Genomic DNA, 18,063 nt, shown 5'->3' with positions numbered 1-18,063 from the left:
GCAGTGAGCATGTTAAGTGTACGCACTCAGGGCCTTGGCGCAGAGTTTTCTTCTGTGTGTCATCATGAAGGTAATGAATATCCATCAGTCTGTGGCTTAGTTAAGTTTCGTTTAGTGTATTGTCACGTGTACTGAGGTACAGCGAAAAGCTTTTGTTGCGTGCTAACCAGAAAGACAATATATGATTACAGTCGATCCATTTACAGTGTGTAGATACATGATGAGGGAATAACGTTTAATGCAAGGTAAAGTCAGCAAAGTCCGATCAACGATAGTATGAGGGTCATCAAAGAGGTAGCTAGTAGGCCAGCACTGCTCTCTGGTTGTGGTAGGATGGTTCAGTTAGCTGATAACAGCTGGGAAGAAACTGTCCCTCAATCTGGAGGTGTGTGTTTTCACAGTGGGAGTGGCCGGGGAGTGACTCGTCCTTGATTGTGCTGCTGGCCTTGCCGAGGCAGCGTGAGGTATAAATGGAGTCAATAGAAGGCAGGTTGGTTTGTGTCCTGACAATGTCCTTGCTGAGATTACCCCACTAAACATAGCCTGGTGGCACAGCAGTCGGCATTCCATTTCTCTCTGTCCGTGTAAATTCCAAGTCTTGACTTTACTGGGAACACATGAGATGCTTAATATAGTTTAGTTTGGAGATACAGGCCGGAAACAGGCCCTTCGATCCACTGAGTCCGCAGCAACCAGCGATCCCTGTACATTAGCACTATCCTACACACACAAGGGACAATTTACAATAACACCAAGCCAATTAACCTACATACCTGCACGTCTTTGGAGTGTGGGAAGAAACCAAAGAGCTCGGAGAAAACCCACGCAGTCACGGGGAGAACGTGCAAACTCCGTACAGAGAGCACCCGTAGTCGGGATCGTTCACGGGCTTCTGGCGCTGTAAGGAACAACTCTACCGCTGCGCCACCGTGCTGCCCACTAAAATGTAAAATGTCTCCAAACGAAAGGATGGGACTCAAATGTTGTAAAGCTCACGTTATTTCAGATGTTTTCGTAACACTTGGGGAGATCTGTGTGCAAGTGTGTTGGGGGCGGGCATGGTGGCACTGTGATATTGCTGCCTTACTGCACCAGAGACCCAGGTTCAATCTTGACCATGGGTGCTGTCTGCACGGAGTTTGTACATTCTCTCCGTGACCACATAGGTTTTTTCTGGCTGCTCCGGTTTCCTCCAACACTCCAAAGATGTACAGGTTTATAGGTTAATTGGCTTTGATAAAGAATATACATCGTCCCTAATCAATAGTCAATGGACAATAGGCAATAGGTGCAGGAGTAGGCCATTTGGTCCTTCAAGCCAGCGTCACCATTAACTGTGATCATGGCTAATCATCTACGATCATTATCCTGTTCCTGCCTTCTCCCCATATCCTTTGATTCCACTATCTTTAAGAGCTCTACCTAACTCTCTCATGAAAGCATCCAGAGAATTGGCCTCCACTGCCTTCTGAGGCAGAAAATTCCACAGATTCAAAACTCTGGGTAAAAAAGTTTTTCCTCATCTCAGTTCTAAATGGCTTACCCCATTCTCAAACTGTGGCCCCTGGTTCAGATTCAATTTTAATTGGACTCAGAGACAACGAAATGCATTGGAGACAACGAAATGGTTCTGGACTCAGCCAACATCGGGAACATGTTTCCTGCCTCTAACACAGAGGTCGGCAACCTTGTTCTGCATCGGGGCCAGAACCCATGTTTGTGAGCGGATGGCGGGTCACATCTAGTTCAAGTTCAAGTTCAGGTTCAAGTTCCCATTTATTGTCACATGCACCAATTAAGGTACAGTGATATTTATCGGCATAATTAATAAATGGAGGTAATATTAATACATACTGACTAAACTTTGACATATTTATATATTTAAGTAACATTATGTCTTCTGAACATAGTGGTTCGAAGGCTCTGTACTTAGAGGAGGGGGTGCCCCCAGTGAGGTGGGGGAGGCAGGGGCCAGGTGGGCAGCTGCCTGTTCAGAGTGCTGGGATTACCGGCGTTGCGCCGCCCACCTGCTGCTGCTCACCATCGGTGGACATGAGCGACCGGTCTGAGCGGGGCTCGCTAGGCCGGCAGCTGGGTTGCGGTGCAGAGGCCCAACCCCCTCTGCCACCCCTCCCCGTCCCCATCCACCTCGGCCCATCTCCGCCTGGACCTCCCCGGCCAGGCCAGTCGCAACGGTAAGGCGGAGGCAACGGGGACAACGAGAGCTTGGACAGCACGCTCAACTCCAACGAGGCCATCAACTGCAGCACGGGCTCCTCGTCCCGGGACAGCCTGCCCGAGGCACCCTCCTGCCCACAGACCTACCTGTGAGAAGCACGTCACAGCTGGGACTCCCCCACCATCAACACCAACGCCTTCCAATGACGGCAGTACCGCATCGCTCAAAAAATACGCCTGCGGGCCGGATGATTTCGGGTTACGGGCCGGATCCGGCCCATGGGCCGTAGGTTGCCGACACATGCTCTAGCATGTCCAATCCCTTAATAACCTTATATGTTTCAATAAGATCCCCTCTCACCATTCTAAATTCCAGAATATACAAGCCCAGCCGCTGCATTCTACCCACATATGACAGTCCTGCCATCCCGGGAATTAACCTGGTGAACCTATTCTGCACTCCCTGAATAGCAAGGATGTCCTTCCTCAAATTTGGAGACCAAAACTGCACACAATACTGCACACAATACTCCAGGTGTGGTCTCACCAGGGCCCTGTACAACTGCAGAAGGACCTCTTTGCTCCTATACTCAACTCTTGTTATGAAGGCCAAAATGCCATTAGCATGCTTATTTTCAGTGACTGATGAACAAGGACACCCAGATCTCGTTGTACTTCCCCTTTTCCTAACTTGACACCATTCAGATAATAATCTGCCTTCCTGTTCTTGCCACCAAAGTGGATAACCTCACATTTATCCACATAAAACTGCATCTGCCATGCATCTGCCCACGCACCCAAACTGTCCAAGTCACCCTGCATTCTCACAGCATCATCCTCACAGTTCACACTGCCACCCAGCTTTGTGTCATCTGCAAATTTGCTAAAATTACTTTTAATCCCTTCATCTAAATGTATATTGTAAATAGCTGTGGTCCCAGCATCGAGCCTTGCGGTACCCCACTAGTCACTGCCTGCCACTGTGAAAGGGACCCATTAATCCCTACTCTTTGTTTCCTTTGTGCCAACCAATTTACTATCCATGTCAGTACCCTCCCCCCAATACCATGTGCTCTAATTTTTCCCACTAATCTCCTGTGTGGAACCTTATCAAAGGCTTTCTGAAAGTCCAGGTACACTAACATCCTAGTTACATCCTCTAAAAATTCCAGATGATTAGTCAGGCATGATTTCCCCTTCGTAAATCCATGCTGACTCGGCCCGATCATGTTACTGCTATCCAAATGTGCCGCTATTTCATCTTTTATAATTGACTCCAGCATCTTCCCCACCACTGATATCAGGCTAACTGGTCTAGAATTCCCAGTTTTCTCTCTCCCTCCCTTCTTAAAAAGTGGGATAACAATAGCTACCCTCCAATTCACAGGAACTGATCCTGAATCTATAAAACATTGGAAAATGATCACCAATGTTCACGATTTCTAGAGCCACCTTAGTACCCTTAAGTGCATAGGATAGTGCAAGTGTACAGGGACCACCGCCAAGCAAGAATATTTACAAATTAATGCTATGCAGGATATAACACACAGGCAACCAGGGATCGCTGTATCTAAACTAAACTAAACTAAACTAGAGCTGCGAATAACACATCGTGTGGATAGTTTAAGTCCAGGCGATATTTACCAAGATGGGTTAATTGTCATAAATTCAGCCAGATTTTTGTGCATACATGACATGCTGTTGTCCCTGTTATTGGTGGCCAATGGTACAGCAGGTAGTGCTGCTGCCCCACAGTGACAGAGACCCAGGTTTGGTCCTGACCTCAGGTGCTTTCTGCGTGGAATTTCCAATACCTACCTGTGACTTTGTGGATATTCGCCAGCTCCTCTAGTTTCTTTGCACATCCACAGGTGGTGTATACCCTGGTTCCAATGTAGCTGGGATGCTGCAGAATCAGATGGTATTGATGGGGAGTCAGGGGGAGTAGTTTATAGTGCAATAAGGGGCTGAGGGGGGAATGGGATTGATGGATGAGCTTTTAGAACTGCTTTGAAGCGCTGAATAGTTTTAGAATGGACGCAGGGCTGAATAGTTTTCTTTCGCATATATATGGAAGTACAAAATTTGGATTTGGAATTGCAGTAGTTTGCTTTTAAGAATATTCAAATCAAATCAAATGTATTTATAAAGCACATTTAAAAACAACCCACGTTGACCAAAGTACTGTACAGACCAGAGCAAGTGGCTAAAATCACAAAAAGAACCAGAAATACACAGGAACGCACACAGTACATAGGTACAAATAATCAGCTCAACAACACAAAACAAAGATCAGCCACATCAGGGGGGTTCAAACGCCAGTGGATAAAAATAAGTTTTGAGCCTGGACTTAACAGAGTTGATGGAGGGGGCAGATGTGATAGGGAGGGGGATGTTGTTCCACAGTGTTGTCCTATTTGCGTTTGGAAGCACCAATGATAGACACAAAGTGCTGGAGTAACTCAGCGGGACTGGCAGCATCTCTGGATAGAAGGCGTTTCCAGTCGTGACCCTTCTTCTTCTGTAAACATTCAAGTTGCCTCTGGTCTTGTGTGCAGACTTGCTGCATCTGTGGAACAGTTACCAGGTGCAAATGTGTATTATTGATGCAGGCATTATCATCCCCCATATTAGTCCTCGCTTGCTGGAGCCTGGCTTCTACCACGCAACTTATCACAAACTTCACAGCAGAAAATGAGACCACTGTCCTGAGAACGCAAACATCAATTCAGCACCGGGAGCTCAAAGGTGTCTCTCGGTAAAATATACGGATTGTACAGGAACTCACAAAATTATACTTGTGTCGGAAGGAACTGCAGATGCTGGTTTACACCGAAGATAGACTGGATTAACTCAGCGAGACAGGCAGCATCACTGGAGAGAAGGAATGGGTGACGTCTCAGGTCGAGACCCTTCTTCAGACCATTATTTGATCTACCTTCAGGCTTCAACTATTGTGGTATCTGAAGTTCACGTGTCAGCTCCACCCCCATTCACACAATCTTCTTTAATCTAATTAGTTGTTCATTCAGGTGCCACTTGAATCTCGAGTCTGTCGGATTTTGGAATAGGAACCAGCAATTTGGTCTATCTCACACACGTTGCCACAGTTACCCTCGTCACTCGTGTCCACAGCCTTCGAACATCCAGCTCTTACTCCCGTGGCTACGAGTGGGATAGTGCTGGTGATCTTGCTGGAGTCAGACTCACTCCAAAAGCCTTGGTGGGTGGGAGGAAAAGGCGAAGAAAAGAAAATTATAAATGTCAAACGATAATCACAATGATTGTCAACCCAGCTAAAACAAAAGTGTGAAGGATGGTCCCGGTCCATGTTCTCCACAGATGCTGCCTGACCCGCTGAGTTACTCCATCACTCTGTGAAACGTCACCTATCCATGTTCTCCACAGATGCTGCCTGACCTACTGAGTTACTCCATCACTCTGTGAAACGCCACCTATCCATGTTCTCCACAGATGCTGCCTGACCTACTGAGTTACTCCAGCACTCTGTGAAACGCCACCTATCCATGTTCTCCACGGATGCTGCCTGTCCCGCTGAGTTACTCCAACACTTTGTGCCTTACCAGTAGTCCAGACTGATGGTAAGGTCAGATTCTGGCAAAATCCAACCTCAATAAGTAATTCCAGAATCATCTACAAAGAAATAAAACTGGAAAAAACACCAGGAACTGTTCGGCCAGGTCCCAACGACAGCCCTAATATTGTGTGGGTTACATTTTATGTGATAGACCAACACAAAGTGGCGCATAATTGTGAAGTGGAAGGAAAATGATACATGGTTTTCAAATTTGTTTACAAATAAAAAACTGAAAAGTGTGGCGGGCAAAAGTATTCAGCCCCCTTTACTCTTATACCCCCAAATAAAATCCAGTGCAACCAATTGCCTTCGGAAGTCACCTAATTAGTAAATAGAGTCCACTTGTGTGTAATCTAATCTCAGTATAAATACAGCTGTTCTGTGAAGGTCTCAGAGGTTTGATAGAGAACATTAGTGAACAAACAGCATCATGAAGCCCAAGGAACACACCAGACAGGTCAGGGATAAAGTTGTCTAGAAGTTTAAAGCAGGGTTAGGTTATAAAAAAATATCCCAAGCTTTGAACATCTCACGGAGCACTGTTCAATCCATCATCCGAAAATGGAAAGAGTATGGCACAACTGCAAACCTACCAAGACATGGCCGTCCACCTAAACTGACAGGCTGGGCAAGGAGAGCATTGATCAGAGAAGCAGCCAAGAGGCCCATGGTAACTCTGGAGGAGCTGCAGAGATCCACAGCTCAGGTGGGAGAATCTGTCCACAGGACAACTATTTGTCGTGCACTCCACAAATCGTGCCTTTATGGAAGAGTGGCAAGAAGAAAGCCATTGTTGAAAAAAAGCCATAAGAAGTCCCGTTTGCAGTTTGCCACTAGCAAACATCACACAGGGACACAGCAAACATGTGGAGGAAGGTGCTCTGGTCAGATGAGACAAAATTGAAGTTTTTGGCCTAAATGCAAAATGCTATGTGTGGCGGAAAACTAACACTGCACATCACCCTGAACACACCATCCCCACTGTGAAACATGGTGGTGGCAGCATCATGCTGTGGGGATGCTTTTCTTCAGCAGGGACAGGGAAGCTGGTCAGAGTTGATGGGAAGATGGATGGAGCCAAATACAGGGCAATCTTGGAAGAAAACCTGTTAGAGTCTGCAAAAGACTTGCGACTGGGGCGGAGGTTCACCTTCCAGCAGGACAACGACCCTAAACATACAGCCAGAGCTACAATGGAATGGTTTAGATCAAAGCATATTCATGTGTTAAAATGGCCCAGTCAAAGTCCAGACCTAAATCCAATTGAGAATCTCTGACAAGACTTGAAAATTGCTGTTCACAGACGCTCTCCATCCAATCTGACTGAGCTTGAGCTATTTTGCAAAGAAGAATGGGCAAAAATTTCAGTCTCTAGATGTGCAAAGCTGGTAGAGACATACCCCAAAAGACTTGCAGCTGTAATTGCAGCGAAAGGTGGTTCTACAAAGTATTGACTCAGGGGGGGCTGAATACTTTTGCACATCACACTTTTCAGTTTTTTATTTGTAAAAAGATTTGAAAACCATGTATCATTTTCCTTCCACTTCACAATTATACGCCACTTTGTGTTGGTCTATCACATAAAATCCCAATAAAATACATTTACGTTTGTGGTTGTAACGTGACAAAATGTGGAAAAGTTCAAAGGGTATGAAAACTTTTGCAAGCCACTGTATCTAGCAATGTTACAAAATTTTGAGATTTAAAAAATCAAGTCTGCAATTTATCCCATCAGATAAAGCATAACAATAAGTTTAATTTGACACCAAATTCACTTTCATATCTCAAGTATTAATAAAGTTATGACCATTTTCATACTCGGAAATTAGCATCTTGTTCCCTATTGATTTTCAATGGACATTACAAAAAAGCTGTGATCTTGGATAGTCAAACGCCCATTTCTTAAGGAAAGATTAACATTTTTAAATAGCCTAAGTGTCCAAAGATTATTCACAAATAATTCACAATATAACATGATTTTTATATCTAATTTACATTAATTTATAGGCCAAATGGAAGGAATTTAGTGTTCAATTGCTGTAAATAAATGCCCATTTAAATCGGCTTTCTAGTGGGTTCATGTGGAACGCGCTGGTTTAGAACGTTGACATAGCGCTGGATTAGTGCCCTCAAATGCCGAGAAAAATACTGCGGGATATAAAAAGCCCAAAATGAACTATTCGTTATAGATAACTTGATATTCAGGGTTATATATATGCCCCATTTAATGTAAAAATAAGGTACATACCTTTAATTGTTTGCTTTATAAAACCCTGGGGCTGCGAGAGGTTGCGAAATCAGAGAGTAATTTTAAAATTATTATAACTATATTATCGAGGCTATAAAACTAATAATACCTTTTGCGACCGGGTCTTGCAGCGATTTTTCGTTAATGATTTACTAGGTTGAACATGTGCGATTAGTACAGCCTAGTAAAAATCGCGTTTTAAACCCGCCCCCTCCAAACAGCGCCAAAATCGCCGACATGGCTGAGGGCAGATTCCCAATGACGATTCAGGTAGGTTTTGTAACATACCTACTGTATCTAAACCACGATCTCTACTCTGGATTACTATCTGGTACCTCTGTTGGGAAGCTTGACATCTGGATATGCCACAAGAACACGGTTGGGTATGGTTTGTTGTGTAGGAAGGAACTGCAGATGCTGGTTTGCATCGAAGATAAACACAGAATGCTGGGTTAACTCAGCGGGACAGGCAGCATCTCTGGATAGAAGAAATGGGTGACCGTTTTGGGTCGAGAAGTCTGAAGAAGGGTCGCAACCCGAAACGTCACCCATTCCTTCTATCCAGAGATGCTGCCTGTCCCGCTGAGTTACTCCAACTTTTTGTGTCTATCTTCAGATCCGATTGTGTTGCTATTCATGGGGGAATAGTTCAGTAACAGGGGTTACTCGTAGAAAGGTTTTACTTGAAAAAGGTATGAATAATTTGCTGGAAATCATGAATCCTTGGAGGAAACTAAGAATGGGATTGGGGTTGGGGGATGTAAAGATAACCAGATTGTGCAGTACAGTTCTCTTTAAAGAAGCCGTGCCTGACACCGCTCTGTAGCTCCGATGTCTCTGAGCACAGAGTGGACTGGCTGGCACTGTTTAAGCATTCTGAAAGCAACATATGCAGGCTGACATCAACAATGGTGAAACGCGGCCACCATAAGATGTGCTGGGATAAAACTAAAGCCACCAGCTCAGAAACAAGCAAATGAAAGCCCCGAGCTGCAGAGCTAATGTGCAAACTTGTTTCCGTCCTCTATGGCTGCATCATTTATTCAGGAGGTAGGAGCAGGAGACAGGGACTGGCATTTGCTTGATACTCAATTATACATTAGTGTACATCACTTGGCAATCTGTTCATATCAATTTAATTGGATTTTAATATTGCCTCTGATCTTGTTGTCTAATTAACAGTATTGGCTGGCAATAAAGCATAACCACACACTATGTAACACCTTTGATCCCTGCCATATGTAGCTCCTCCATTGATTACCACATTTCCAGATATTCCGCTCTCTCAATGTGGGCCGTACTAAACGAGGGGGATAAAAAGCACAATCTCCCTGCAATACAAAAATACACATCCTCTTGCAACTTCATTTGTTTCAGTTGTCATTCTTTTTTGATTAAGAACGATAATTATATTTAAAAAAAAAAAAATTGCTTCCCTGAATATTGTATGCAAATAACACTCTGGGCATGCATCTGATAATACCAAGGGTGTGATCGGGTGTCTGCCTTGGCAGAACTGGCACTACTCTAGCAGAGATGAAGCTGGTGAGGAGCCAACACATGATTGGTACCTCCAGTGTGCCAGCGAATCTCAGCATATCTGTTACAAATGTCATAAATTATTTCTTGACCATTAGCAGTTTTTATGCATCAGAGCTGTTCTCCAGGCATATTAAATCAGTCACAAGGAAGAGCACGCTAGGACATCTGGGGCTGCCAGATAATTCAGTTAATTTCTATTCCCCTGAACCTGGAGGTGTTAATTTGGAAGCAAAACAGCAGAGTAGGAAGAATGCTAATACGTCATTTGAATGATTAATGCAATCAGGGGGTATGTAGGACCTTTGTTTACTTTTTAATTTCTTGACATGGCACAGTGACGAGAAGACCTCTGATTTGAAGTTACGGAGGCAGGCGCAATGCATTTATACCCTGTGGTTCCAAGCTGGGCTACAGGGAATTTTGTTCAGAGACACAGCGTAGAGACAGGCCCTTCGGCCCACTGAGCCCGCGCCGACCACAATCCGCGCACATTAACACTATCCTACACACACTAGGGACATTTTTTACATTTACCGAGCCAATTAACCTACAAACCTGTACGTCTTTGGAGTGTGGGAGGAAACTGAAGATCTTGGAGAAAACCCACGCAGGTCACGGGGAGAACGTACAAACTCCGTATAGACAGCGCCCGTAGTCGGGATCGAACCCGGGTCTCCGGCGCTGCAAGCGCTGTAAGGCAGCAACTCTACCGCTGCGGGAGAATATAAATGAACCGGATTCTTTTGTTCCTGTAATGGGCGCAGCGAGGAGAGCGGATGTAATACTTTCTGCTGCTAAGCTGTGGGCCGGTGAGCAGGGAGGGGTGCTTGAAGCCAGCAGGATGCATACAGCTCGGGGAGCGGGGCAGGTGACTCGTGGTGTGCTCTGAACCAACGTATGAAGCTCGGAAGACCACACCGGCAGCTGCAGTGCGGAAAGGTTCAGTATGAAAAGCATTAAGCAGCGAGTCCGGCTTTCTTCTGCCTTATATGAGGGCCTCAGGTCAAAGGCAATGCTCCATTGCAAAGCAAGTCCTGGCCTACATGCTGTACACACAGCTGGCTGTTTGGCAGCACTATTCTCCTCATCAGATATTTTGAATGCCTTGGCAACACTTCTCACACACCTGCTGCTATTATACCTTTTAATTCCAACTGCTGAACCACATAAAGTTCACATGATAGTATAATGAGGCCATTTGGCCCATCGTGTCCACTCCGCCATTCAATCATGGCCTATCTCTGCCTCTTAATCCCATTTTCCTGCCTTCTCCCCATAACCCTTGACACACATTCTAATCACGAATTTGTCTATCTCTGACTTAAAAATATCCACTGACTTGGCCTCCACAGCCCACTGTGGCAATGAGTTCCACAGATTAACTACCCTCTGACTAAAGAAGTTCCTCCTCACCTCCTTTCGAAAAGAGCGCCCTTTAATTCTGAGGCTGTGACCTCTGGTCCTCGACTCTCCCTCCAGTGGGAACATCCTTTCCACATCCACTCTATCCATGCCTTTCATTGTCCTGTAAGTTTCAAGGAGGTGTCCCCTCAACCTTCTAAACTCCAACGAGTACAGGCCCAGTGCTGTCAAACGCTCTAAATTTACACAACGCCTTTTTCAGTTTGCTGGCTGAGGTATCAGTCAGTTCAGTTTAGTTTATTGTCACGTGTACCGAGGTACAGTGAAAAGCTTTCGTTAACTGTGCCTTGGTGTGAGTGAGGGGCCTCAGGCTAATGTGGAACCCACATTGTTGTGTGAACAGGGATTTCACTTTAGTCTGAGACTTGCTGCTTGCGTGAGCAAGAGATCGCAAATGAACTTGGAGCCCACGTTTTGATGTGTGGTTAACGTGGTGCCTATGTTTTTATGCGATCCAGGGATGGCAGCTCTATCAATATACGTCCATGATTTTACAACTTACATTGAGGACATGTTTCCGTGCGGGCTCCCAGTTTGCTGGCTTGACCCAGCAGTAAATAGTGTTCTCTGTATTGCAAATGTGTGAGGTTGAGTGCATGTTTCAGGCTGACTCTTCAGTCCAATACCAAGGCGTGAGGTGCTGTCCTTCTGATGAACCATGATGTCCTTCTGGCAGTGGCGGGCTGGGCCTAAAAATATTGGTTGCCAGGAGACAAAGGGGGCCCACTTCATCAGGGGCCCACTTGATATAAGGGGCTCACTTCATCAAGGGCCCACTTGGTATAGGGGGCTCATTTCATCAAGGGCCCACTTGGTATAGGGGGCTCATTTCATCAGGGGCCCACTTGATATAGGGGGCCCACTTCATCAAGGGCCCACTTGATATAGGGGGCCCACTTCATCAGGGGCCCACTTGCCCTTGGGCAGGCTGACACCCTGGCCAGTCCCCCACTGCCTTCTGGCATGAACCTGAGGGGGGGTTTGTTATACAGGTGGACGAGTGCAGGGAGCTGTGGAAGAACTTCAATCCTTCTTCCAACATTACCATACACTTACTGCAGGGTATAGCCTTTTCACAACACAATTCCATCCCCCGCCTGATGTCAATGGAAGAAGGCTCAACTGATTTTGATAAGTGGCCATCGTTTCTGTTAAAACTGGAGAGCTGCCAGTGCTTAATGAGTGCCGTCAGGCAGCTTGATGATCAGGGGGAGTGGCAGTGGGGGCAGGAAGCCTGGCAGCTCCTTTGTGGAGCCAGATGAGCAGGGCAACCTTAAACAGGCTCCACTGGGCCCCACAACGACCAGTTTGAAAAACATTGTTTCTGGAGCAATTTTCAGTGTGGTTTGGGTAGGCGATATTCAGCTGCACTGCTTGGGGCTATCGTAATCTGTCCTCACCTCACCTCACAGTAAGCCCACCGCTAAACGCCTGTGTAGAAAGTCAATCAGTAAACATGGGCAGAAGGCGCACACAAACTCACTCAGCGGGACAGGCAGCATCTCTAGAGAAAAGGAATGCCCAGTCTGAAGAAGGGTCTCGACCCGAAACGTCACCCATTCCTTCTCTCCAGAGATGCTGCCTGTCCCGCTGAGTTACTCCAGCACTTTGTGTCTATCTTCGGTTTGAACAAGCATCTGCAGTTCCTTCCTAAACATGAGCTGGAGGCGACGGACTAAACTGCTCAATAGTATAAGGGGCCAGCAATGTCTCCTTATAGCTTTCATGTTGCACACATTGCCTTGCACATGGTACAGAAGGAGGGTGCAGGAAGGAACTGCAGATGCTGGTTTAAACCAAAAATAGACACAAAAAGCTGGAGTAACTCAGCGTGACTGACAGCGTGACTGACAGCATCCCTGGATGGATGGAATAGCAGGAGGAGGGACTGGGACCACAGTTAAACCTCTTGTGTGCAAGGTCTTATTGAGAAAAGATTGGCTGTGGCATGGATGTATTCACGAGAAAGTTAGATTTAGCTCTTAGGGCTAACAGAATCAAGGGATATGGGGAGAAAGCAGGAACGGGGTACTGATTTTGGAAGATCAACCATGATCATATTGAATGGCGGTGCTAGCTCAAAGGGCCAAACAGCCTACTCCTGCACCTATTTTCTATGTTTCTATGTGCCTGCTTTGAAGCAGTGATTACAATTCAAAAGTGCTGAGTTGTGCGTTGGCATATTCTGAGTTGCAGGGGTCTTTATTTGTTTCTTGTTGTCCCAGCCAACATGTAGCAGGAACAAGAAGACAGGTCAGTAGCTAGGCCCGATTCATCAGCTGGTAAAGAGAGAACGGGCACAGCAGGAACGCGGATTGGTAAATAGTTTCTAAATAAACGTAATCTCAAATGTAATTTACATTCTTTAACTCAGATGAACAAAAGGCATATTTTAGTCTGAAACCATTTAAGAGCTGCATACATTTGCATTTCTATTTTGTGGGTGACAGCAGATTGGAGGGTATAGTTAGCGACGGGACAAAATACCAGACCAATAATACTCTTGCATGAAGGTTTGCAATTGGTAAGTTAATTTCAATACCAATCTGTGTAAGCTGATTAATTTTGATGAGAGGAATAAGGAGGCCAAATCCTACACGGAAAATAAGAATTTAAAGGGGAGAGAGAAACTAAGGGATTTGCAGGTGCAGATTGACATATCGTTAAATGCAGCAAAATAGGTTAATGAGGCCTTAAGAATGCTAACAAATAACTGAAGTTCATCTCTGAGACAGAATTGAACAGCAGAAAAGTTAGACACAAAAAGCTGGAGTAACTCAGCGGGACAGGCAGCATCTCTGGAGAGAAGGAATGGGTGACGTTTCGGGTCGAGACCCTGCTTCAGCTTTTTGTGTCTATCTTTGATTTAAAGCAGCATCCGCAGTTCCTTCCTACACAGCAGAATAGTTACGTCAAACTGTGCTCAGATCACATTTGGGGTCTTGGGTTCAATTGTGGCTTTCATTTTAAGAATATGCAAGAGAGACAAACACCAAGAACAGAGGTTCTGTGTATCAGGACAAGTTAAACTGTGCTAGCTACAAATGTCAACATGCACGCACACGCGGCAGGTCTCTGGATATTGTTGAGCTCCTTCCTCTCTCTATGTAGTGCATGGAGGACACTGGATACATAGCACAGATGTGCAACACATGACTGCCATTACTGTTATCATGTTCTAGTGTACAGTGAGGGCCTCCAATACAGTACAGGCCCTCAGCAGAATAGACAATAGACAGGAGTAGGCCATTCTGCCCTTCGAGCCAGTACCACCATTCACTGTGATCATGGCTGATCATCCACACTCAGTACCCCATTCCTGCCTTCTCCCCATATCCCCGGACTCCGCTATCTTTAAGAGCTCTATCCAACTCTCTCTTGAAAACATACAGAGAATTGGCCTCCACCACCCTCTGAGGCAGAGGATTCTACAGATTCACAAACCTCTGTGTGAAAAGGTTTTTCCTCATGTCCGTTCTAAACGGCTTACCCCTTATTCTTAAACTGTGGCCCCTGGTTCTGGACTCCCCCAACATTGGGAACATGTTTCCTGCCTCTAGCGTGTCCAAACCCTTAATAATCTTATATGTTTCAATAAGATATCCTCTCATCCTTCTAAACGCCAGAATATACCAGCCCAGCCGTTCCATTCTATCCACATATTACAGTCCCGCCATCCCGGGAATTAACCTTGTGAACCTACGCTGCACTCCCTCAATAGCAAGGATGTCCTTCCTCAAATTTGGAGACCAAAACTGCACACAATACACCAGGTGTGGTCTCACTAGGGCCCTGTACAACTGCAAAAGGACCTCTTTGCTCCTATACTCAACTCCTCTTGTTATGAAGGCCAACATGCCATTCGCTTTCTTCACTGCCTGCCGTACCTGCATGCTTACTTTCAGTGACTGATGTACAAGGACCACCCAGATCTCGTTGCACTTCCCCTTTTCCCAACTTGACACCATTCAGATAATAATCTGCCTTCCTGTTTTTGCCACCAAAGTGGACAACCTCACATTTATCCACATTAACCTGCATCTGCCATGAAGATGACTCCCTACTCCAGCTTTACCTAAAGTCTCTGTTTGAACTCTTCATGGAGAGTCCAATGCTGAATCAGCAAAATGGTTCCCCCAAGAGTTTTGACATTGCCCATCCACCAAATATGGTTACGGGTGGTGGACCCCAATGAGTTGAGTTGATTCTTCCTCCAATTGGTATTTAAAGAAGATAGACACAACATGCTGGAGTAACTCAGCGGGACAGGCAGCATCTCTGGAGAGAAGGAATGGGTGACGTTTCAGGTCGAGACCTTTCTTCAGACTGATGTCAGGGGAGTGGGCGGTACAGAGATAAAATGTAGTCGGAGACAGTAAGACTGGTGGGAGAACTGGGGAGGGGATGGAGAGAGAGGGAAAGCAAGGGCTAATTGAAGTTAGAGAAGTCAATGTTCATACCGCTGGGGTGTAAGTTACCCTAGCTGGTTTTGAGAGAATATGGCTTTTCCCTTACCTACACGGTGTTTGGGGGGGGAATCTATCCCGACATCTATCCAAAGATGTACAGGTTTGTAGATAAATTGGCTTGGTATAAATGTAAATTGTGTCTCGTGTGTGTAGGATAGTGTTAATGTTCAGGGATCGCTGGACGGTGTGAACACGGTGGGCCGAAGGGCCTGTTTCCGCATGGTGTCGCTAAATTAAACTACACATGAGCCCTCTTTAATAGCACCACTGAGCATGGAGATTAAGCAGGGTTGCTATTCCCATGTGAATTTGCCTAGCGCTGCACGGTTTGTGAGATTCCACAGCTTTGGACGGAGCTGACATGAACTCTGTGTAAGTCTTTATATTTTTGGCACGCTGAGCATGGAAAACAAATTTCAACAAGTCGCAGATTTCATCTCCTGAAAGTGTTAATACACTATTCCGCAAGGATGGGCCCCCTCTTGCTTTCAGACTGAACAACATGTGTTCTTCAAGCTCAGTATGAGCTGAGTTAGCGAGTGCTATACACAGTGGTGGTAAAATCTCAGCCTGGCCTCATTCACATTCACAATCCAGACATGCCCGATATTGTCAGGGTTCCAACCTGACGTAATGCCTTCTACAGTATTTACCCACTCAGCTCCTTCACACGCCTAAAAGTAAATAGACACATTTTCTAGTATATTTTAATAACTTTGAAATAATTTATGAAGTTTGAAGATTACTCACTATTGAGACTTTCAATTGAAAATAAATTTACCACGTAGCGAATTATATTCTTATGCTTGGAAAGACATTCTTTTTGCCTATATATTTCATTTACATTCATGGGTGAAGAAGTGTGATTTACCTTGCTGGTGTTAAAATGTACGTTATATTTCATGGCAGCACATAGGAAGACCAATGTGCTTTCAACACCCTCTCCACGTGTGCCATTAGTCCTCTGGTATTAAATCTAGGAGGCCATTCTTCACATCGAGACGAAGACATTTAGTTCCAAGCTCATCACAATGAAGCTTGCTCCTAACTTTAACTGATGCCTACACATGTCCATTTTCAATGGGATTACGGATCATTATGGACTATCCTTGATCGGACTTTGTTGGCTTTACGTTGCACTAAACATGCCCTTATCATGTATCTACACTCTGTAAATGGCTCGATTGTAATCATGTATTGTCTTTCCACTAAGTGCAACAAAAGCTTTTCACCATACCTCGGTACATGTGATACTAAACTAAGCTGAACTGAACTGATGATCAGGAGCTGGTGTCCTGCTGATTTCTCTCTTCTTAGCACATGGTTGCAGAGGGTATAGTGGTGCAAGAGTGCTGAAGCTTCAAGGTTGTTGGAGTAGAGGGATTCAGAGGCTGAAACAGCATTGAAACACCAGGGTGCAGACGGCGCTATAAGTCCCTTGACATCTTCCTCTGCCTAAGTGAGTTCTGCTAACCCAGCAAAGACTAAACAAAGACTAAATCAGTCTGAAGAAGGGTTTCGGCCTGAAACGTTGCCTATTTCCTTCGCTCCATAATAGCTGTTGCACCCGCTGAGTTTCTCCAGCATTTTTGTCTACCTTCGATTTTCCAGCATCTGCAGTTCCTTCTTAAAGACTAAAAACCCTGTCCCACGGTGTGAGTTCATTCCAAGAGCTCTCCCGAGTTTAAAAAAAATCAAACCCGTGGTAAGCACGGAGAATGAACGTAGCGGGTACGTCGGAGCTCGGGGATGTCTCTTAGCACTAACAGCAGTTACTCGGGAAGACTCGCTAACGGCCGGTAAGCACAGGAAGACTCGTGAAGATTTTTCAACATGATGAAAAATGTCCACGAGAGCCCCGAGTACCGACGAGTGGCCATTACCGTAAATCTCCGAGTTCGAATCAGGGCAAACTCGGGAGAACTCTTGGAATGAACTCGAACCGTGGGACAGGGCTTTAAACCAGGATCCTGACTGCATATGTAACCACCAGCTTATCCCTTTCTAAGCTTGGCACATACAAGTTTCTGATAATCGAGTAGTTTGTGGCTGAAAATCTTTGACATGTTGTTAGAACCATCTGCTTAGAGCCTGATCTTTTCAGTATTAACCCAACAAATGTTGTTGATCACAGATTATACTCCCTGTTGCCAATAGCAGGATCCTTTTCCATTTTTGCCATACAAATGCTGATATGGATCACAGACCAAACCCTTTAGTTTGTGGGATGCAATGACCAGTGCCGTTACAGACGTGAGGAAGGCTGGAAAGGTAAAGGTGCCGGTGGACTTTTGGCGGGTGAACAAAAAACTGAGGACCTTGTCAAAGAACTAATTATGTTAAAGCCTGGACGAGTCTTGACTTGACCAAGTCAAGACGAGTTTTTGCCACATGCACGAACAAGACGAGGTAGGGAGTGGAGGCCCTGTAGAAGCCTGGGGCTCGGCTGAACCAGGAACCGCTCCAGGAGGCCGAGCCCGTGGACCGCCCGCGGTGGAGGACACCACGGCTACGCTTGGCTAGGCCGGCCGTGCCACGGCGCCAGGTCAACACACCTCCACGGTCAGATCAATATCCCGGCACTTACAACAACTGGGACTTGAAAA

The sequence above is a fragment of the Leucoraja erinacea genome, chromosome 8 (assembly GCF_028641065.1).
Source record: "Leucoraja erinacea ecotype New England chromosome 8, Leri_hhj_1, whole genome shotgun sequence".
NCBI lineage: Eukaryota > Metazoa > Chordata > Chondrichthyes > Rajiformes > Rajidae > Leucoraja > Leucoraja erinaceus.
The sequence above is the reverse complement of the archived record's forward strand: the minus strand, read 5'-3'. Positions refer to the sequence as shown.